Source organism: Panthera pardus, unplaced genomic scaffold (assembly GCF_024362965.1).
Source record: "Panthera pardus isolate Hobbes unplaced genomic scaffold, ASM2436296v1 HiC_scaffold_5, whole genome shotgun sequence".
In the NCBI taxonomy this organism is placed as follows: domain Eukaryota; kingdom Metazoa; phylum Chordata; class Mammalia; order Carnivora; family Felidae; genus Panthera; species Panthera pardus.
Window position 1 is genome coordinate 4,535,770 of NW_026526980.1, and position 6,742 is coordinate 4,542,511.

Here is a 6,742-nt window from a genome sequence, read left to right on the forward strand (position 1 = left end):
ATGGATGAGGGGGTGGATGGAGAGACAGACGGATGGATGGATGGATGAGCGAAAAGAACTTCAGAAGCCATTAAGCGAGAAAGAGAAATTGAGGACAGTTGGCCACAGCTCAAGTAAAAAGGAATGGTAAACATGATAACCCAGTCCTAAAGACTCAGGGAACCAACTTCCAAAAATTTAGCTAGTGAAAATACTAATCAGGTCAAGGGTGGGGCAGTGGCGTTTTCAAGGTCCATCCATGTTGTAGCAGATATGAGTATTTTATTCCCTTTTTAAAAACACTTATTTATTTTTGAAAGAGAGAGAGCAGGGGAGGGGCAGAGAGAGAGAGAGAGGAGAGAGACTCCGAAGCAAGCTCAATGCTGTCAGCGCAGAGCCTGATGCAGGGCTCGAACTCACGAACCGTGAGACCATGACCTGAGCTGAAATCAAGAGTTGGACGCTTAACCGACTGAGCCACCCAGGTGCCCCTTTTATTACTTTTAAAAGCTGAATAACATTCCATGGTGTGGATGGGCCACTCTTGTTTACTCATTCATCTGTCGGTGGACATTTAGGTTGTTTCCACTTTTCAGGTATCATAAATAATGCTGTTGTGAACATATGCGTGCGATCCTCTTGACTATATATCAAGGGGGGGAATTGTTGGGTCCTGTGGTAATCCTCTTGAAGTTACTGTTGAGTTTTAATAAGATGTAAGGTTCAAATTCGCGCATTTTTATTGCTTCTTCTCTATTAAATATAGTACACGTAGAAGTTCATTCAGGGAACCCCTGACTACCCTGTCTGCCCTCCTACATGCAGACTCCCTGTGTTCTGTTTTGAGAGTAAGTTCCTAACGGTTGGGAATCAGGGCACTGTCTTTGGGTGCGGTTTCCGTCTCCAACCCCCCGGCGTGCTTTGTACACCTTTGTTCAGATAGCAGACCAGAGATACGCGAGGAGAGCCGAGATGGGAAGAAAACAAAACTTGGTTACCTCCATTCCGTCATTCTGTGTGACCACTTGTGCCCACAACGGACGATGAATGGTGAAGCCGAGTGTGACCTTCGAGGTGTAATAATTTTATTTGGAAAGAGGACATTTAAATTTTTTTTTAATGTTTTATTATTTATTTTTGAGAGAGAGAGAGAGAGAGAGAGAGAGAGAGTGAGGGAGGGGCAGTGAGAGGGGGAGACATAGAACCCAAAGCAGGCTCCAGGCTCTGCGATGCCAGCAAAGAGCCCGACGCCGGGCTGGAACTCGAAAACCGCATTATCATGACCTAAGCTGAAGTCAGACGTTTCACCAAATGAACCACCCAGGCACCCTGGAAAGTGGACGTTTTAGTTCACACATGAAACCTTTCCTGAATGCAGAGCCTTTAAAACTGAGATGTAGGGGCGCCTGGGTGGCTCAGTCGGTGAAGCGTCCGACTTCCGCTCAGGTCATGACCTCACAGCTTGTGGGTTCGAGCCCCAAGCGGAGCTCTGTGCTGACAGAGCCTGAAACCTGCTTGGGATTCTGTATCTCCCTCTCTCTCTGCCCCTTCCCCTCCCTCATATCAGACCATCTTACTTAGGTGTTGCTGAAGCAGCACAGTCTGGTTAGAACTTTCTGCAGCGATCAAATCAAATCAGCAAGCATTCCTTGGGTGCCCCCTGTGGGTAAGCAGCAATCCTTCACCCGCGCCGAAATTTGTGACCGGAGGTGGCTGCAAGCAGTGCTGAAAAAAACCAGCAAATTGTGGGGAAGATAGAAAATCCGGGAAGAAGCTGTCTTCAAGGCAGCCTCTGTGTGAGACCGTATCTCTCAAAAACAAAAGCGCATTTTACAGTAAGGCATTTCCCCCCCCCCCGCCTTTGAATTTCAAAAGGTATCTTTTTGGCGCTGAGAGCACCAGCCCCGGCTTTCTGGCAATCTTTCTGGGAATCTCCCTGCAGATACATGCCTGCATGGGTGCTAAGTGCATGCATATATGTATCTGTATTCACCGCTGCATTGACTGTGGCAGTGAGAAAAAAAGCAGAACTGACGTCCATCAGTACAGGATGGCTAAATAAAATACAGAACACTCACTGTAAGAAATACGTTGCAGCATAAAGGGTAGATAGGCCTGTAGGTGCCGGTAGGAAGAGATTTCTAAGACACAAGCGAAGGAAGCAAGATACAGGACCGTTTACACGGTACGATACCACTTACAACAGATACATATGTACTTATACAAGCAGAAACACTTCTGGAAGGATACATAGGAACCAGTGTCAGAGTGCTTACCCCTAGCAGGGGCAAGAATGAAATTGGGGGGTTAGGGGCACAGAGGGAGGCTTTTAATTTTTGATTAAGCTATATATGTATATGTATATGTGTGTGTATATATATATATATATATATGTATATGTATATATATATATACACACACACATACATGTACATATACACACATATGTATATGTGTATATATGTGTGTATATGTGTATATATGTGTGTATATGTATATATATGTATATATGTATATATATAAAACTGCAAATAAAACTATGATATATATAGTTTAATCAGTTAGATTAGGTTAGATTGATTAGATTAAGCTATATATATCATAGTTTTATTTTTGTGTATATGTTTCATATATACTAGCATATATAGTATATATTGTCTAGTGCATATTATATATTATAGTTTATATTTATACTTATAGTTTGCATACTTATAATTTAATAGGACTTCCACATTTGGTCAAGATCACATAATAGAGATTGGCTGTAACCCTCAACTGAAAAAATTCAAAAACAAACTATATAAAGGAATGTTTTTTTTTTTTTGAGAGAGAGAGAGAGAGGGCACAAGTGAGAGGCAGAGAGAGAGAAGGAGAGAGAGAGAATCCCAGGAGGGGCGGAGGGACAGAGAGAGAGAGAGAGAGAGAGAGAGAGAGAGCAATGAGTTTTTAAAGTTTATTATTTTGAGAGAGAGAGAGAGTGATCAGGGGAGGGGCAGAGAGCAAGGGAGAGAGAATCCCAAGCAGGCTCCATGCTGTCAGTGCAGAGGCCTACTCAGAACTCGATCTCCGGAACTATGAGATCATGACCTGAGCTGAAATCAAGAGTCTGATGTTTAGCCAACTGAGCCACCTGGGTGCCCCATAGAGCAGTGATTTTTACATCAGTGGACATCAGGCCATGAAGGACAGTCATTCCTGAGGGACGAGAAACACACGAAGTGAGTCCAACAGTTACCCCAGCTCACTGCCTGGACACAGATTCCAAGCCACAGCACAGGTATGGGGAGTGCCCTGAATGGAGGGGACAGAGCTGGGAAAGTGGAACGCCAGGGTGGCTGGAGTCTGAAGGACAGAGCTCCAAAGAGGAGAGGGCTACCTAGAGCGAGCTCCGGAGATATGCAGAGGGGGCCCCCTCCAGCAGAGCATCACCAGAGCACAGGTGTGCAGACACAGCCCTGGGCTGGGGAGAGAATCATCCTGAGAGATTAGAGGGAACAATCCCCAGAGCTGGGAATAGCTCTCCATCCCACCAACCACAGTAGAAAATTTCATAATTTGGGCAGCCTCAAGTCAAATATTCAGAAGGGTTTTGCCTCAGTGTTAGGGCAAAATTAGCCACGGACTTAAATACCTCTCTGGTCCTGTCTAACAAAGCTTAAGAGCAAGATCTCAAATGATAAAAATGTTTCTATGGGGTGCCTGGGTGGCTCAGTTCCTTAAGCATCCAACTTCGGCTCAGGTCATTATCTCACGGTTTGTGAGTTCGGGCCCTGGGTCAGGCTCTGTGCTGATAGCTCTGAGCCTGAAGCCTGCTTCAGATTCTGTGTCTCCCTTCTCTCTCTCTGCCCCTCCCCCGCTTGTGTGCATGCAGTCTCTCTCTTTCTCTCTCCCAAAAATAAATAAATATTACAAAATGTACTTTTAAAAAATATACAACTGCATTACACATATTCGAGAGGTTAGGGAAAAGATAGGACTCATTGAATGGAAACAGGGCAGATATATATACACACATACACACACACACATGAATTGAACATTGAGAGAAGGAAGTATAATGTCTGAGATGAAAAATACACAAGATGGGATTGAAGGCATGTTTCAGTTACCTGGGGCTGCCATGACCAAGTACCACACGCTGGGGTGGCTTATGAACAACAGAGACATAGTTCTCACAGTTCTGGAAGCTGGAAATCCAAGATCAGGGTACCAGCCTCCTTGGCTCTGGCGAGGCTCTCTTGCTGGCTTATCGATGTCCCCCTTCTCTCTTTGTCCTCACGTGGCCTTTCCTCGTGTGGAGAAAGTGAGAGGTCTGGTGTCACTCCTTTCTTATAAGGTCCCTAATCCCATCCTAAGACCCTACCTCATGACCACACTTATCACCTCCCCAAGGCCTACCTCCTAACTCCATCACTTTGGGAGTCAGGGCTTCAACATATGCATTAGGGGTGAATCAACATATGCATTAGGGGTGAATGTGGGGGAACAAGCATTCAGTCCATAACGAGGCAGATTAGACAACGCAGAAGAAAAAAAAAAATCAGTGAGATTGAAGACACAGCAATAGAAAGTTTCCAACAAGTAACAGAGAAAAGAAAGACAGGGAAAAAAATAAGTATAAAATATTTCTGAGAGAAATGAAAAAGGACCTAAATAGAGAAATGTATTATGTGTGTGGAAGCCTCAAGAGCATTAAGATGTCAGTTCTTCCCCAATTGAAAGTTAGAATCAAAGCAAACCCGATGAAAATCCTAGCAGGCTTTTTTTTGGGGGGTGGGGGGGGGGTGGGGGGTGGGTAGAAATTAATAAACTGATTCTAAAATTTAAATGCAAACTCAAAGGACCTAAAATACCCAAAAACAACTTTGAAAAGAAAAAAGTAGGAGGATTTAGACTTTCTGACTTTGAGACTTATTATAAAGGTACAGTATGGTATCGGCATAAAGATAGACAAAGATCAATGCAACAGCACAGAGTTCCAAGAGATCAATGCGGAATAGAGAATCCAGAAATATACCTACATATTCACAGTCAACTGACTTTCAACAAAGGCACAAAGTTAATTCTGTGGAGGAAGAATAGTCTTTTCAACAAATGGTGCTAGAACAATGGGATGTCCATATATATAAAAAAAAAATGGATTTCAACCCACATCTTGCACTGTATACCAAAATTATATACAAAATCTAACTCCAAATGGGTCACAGACCTAAATATAAAGATTCTAGAAAGAAACAGAAAATCTTTGTGACATTATGTTAGGCAAAGAGTTCCCAGATGACCTATTGAAAACAATCCATAAGAGAAAAAAACGGACAAACTGGATTTCATCGAAATTAAGAATGTCTCTTCAAAAGTCATTGTTTTTTTTTTCAAGATTTTATTTTAAAAATGTTTTTTAGTGTTTATTTGTTTTTGAGAGAGAGAGAGAGACAGAGTGCCAGCAGGGGAGGGACAGAGACAGGGAGGAAAACGCAGAATCCGAAGCAGGCTCCAGGCTCCCAGCTGTAAGTACAGAGCCTCACACGGGCCTCAAACCATGAACCCAACAGTGAGATCGTGACCTGAACCAAAATCGGACGCTTAACCAACTGAGCCACCCAGGTGCCCCAAGATTTTTTTTTTTTTAAGTCATCTCTACATCCAACATGGGGCTTGAACCTACAACCTGGAGATCAAGAATTGCCTGCTTTACCGACTGGCATCCAGGCACCCCAAAAGACATCCTAAAGAGAAGAGAAAGACAAGCCACAGACTAGGAGGAAGTATTTGCCAACCATATAATTGATAAAGGACTTGTATACAGAACATACAGTATTCTTGAAACACAAAATGAAACACCCAAAAAAGCTTTTTAAATGGGCTTAAGATCTGAACCGACATTTCGGTTTAGAAGATATGCTCACGGCAAATGAGCACATGAAAAGATGTTCAACATAATTACACACTAGGGAAATGCAAATTAAAGCCACAGCAAGATATCACTGTTCACCTACTGGAATGTCAACGTGTTTAATCCTCCCAACCACTAACCCTTTGAGGTAGTTAATATCATTATTGCTATTTGACAGAGGAAGAAGCTGTGGCCTGAAGAAAAGACACAAGAGCTGGTAAATGGGATTTGAACGCAGACACCCGGATTCTAGAACCCTTGTTCTTGGAAGCCTACACCCGAGGAGGCTTCCCTATATACACGAGATCTGAACCATATTTTTCGACTCAATTGTATATTAAGTGCCCACGGTGTGTGTAGATAGCTCTTTGTTAGATATTTTTGCTGGATCCAAGGGAAGAGGTAGAAAATTCTCCACACCTAGACTTAATTTTTCCGGGTCTTGCCTGACTACTTTGATCATAGGCGGGAGGAGAGCGCCACCCACTGGCCAAAGGCGGAACTGCAGGCAGCTCCCTTGCACTTCAAAAGGGCAGGTTTTCTCCACCTGCCTGTGTTTAAAATGCTCCCGTCCTGCTGAATGAGCGTCTAAATGTCTAACCAGTTTCACCCAGGTGCTAGTCTTGTTTCATCCACTAGCCTGCAGTTTGATTTCGGGCAACTTTCCCTGCCTAGGCCTCTGTCCCCCCGTTTGCAAAAAAACCTCTGTAGTTCTCACCTACAACCCTAAGTTTACTTAAACACGAGCCTGTATTGGACCAGCTTTGCTCTCGGGATGGTCTGTGCTTGGTGTTTTACCTGAGTTATAGTGTTTTAGCCCCCACAGCAACCTCACGGGGCAAATGCTTTTATCATCCCCATTTTACAAAC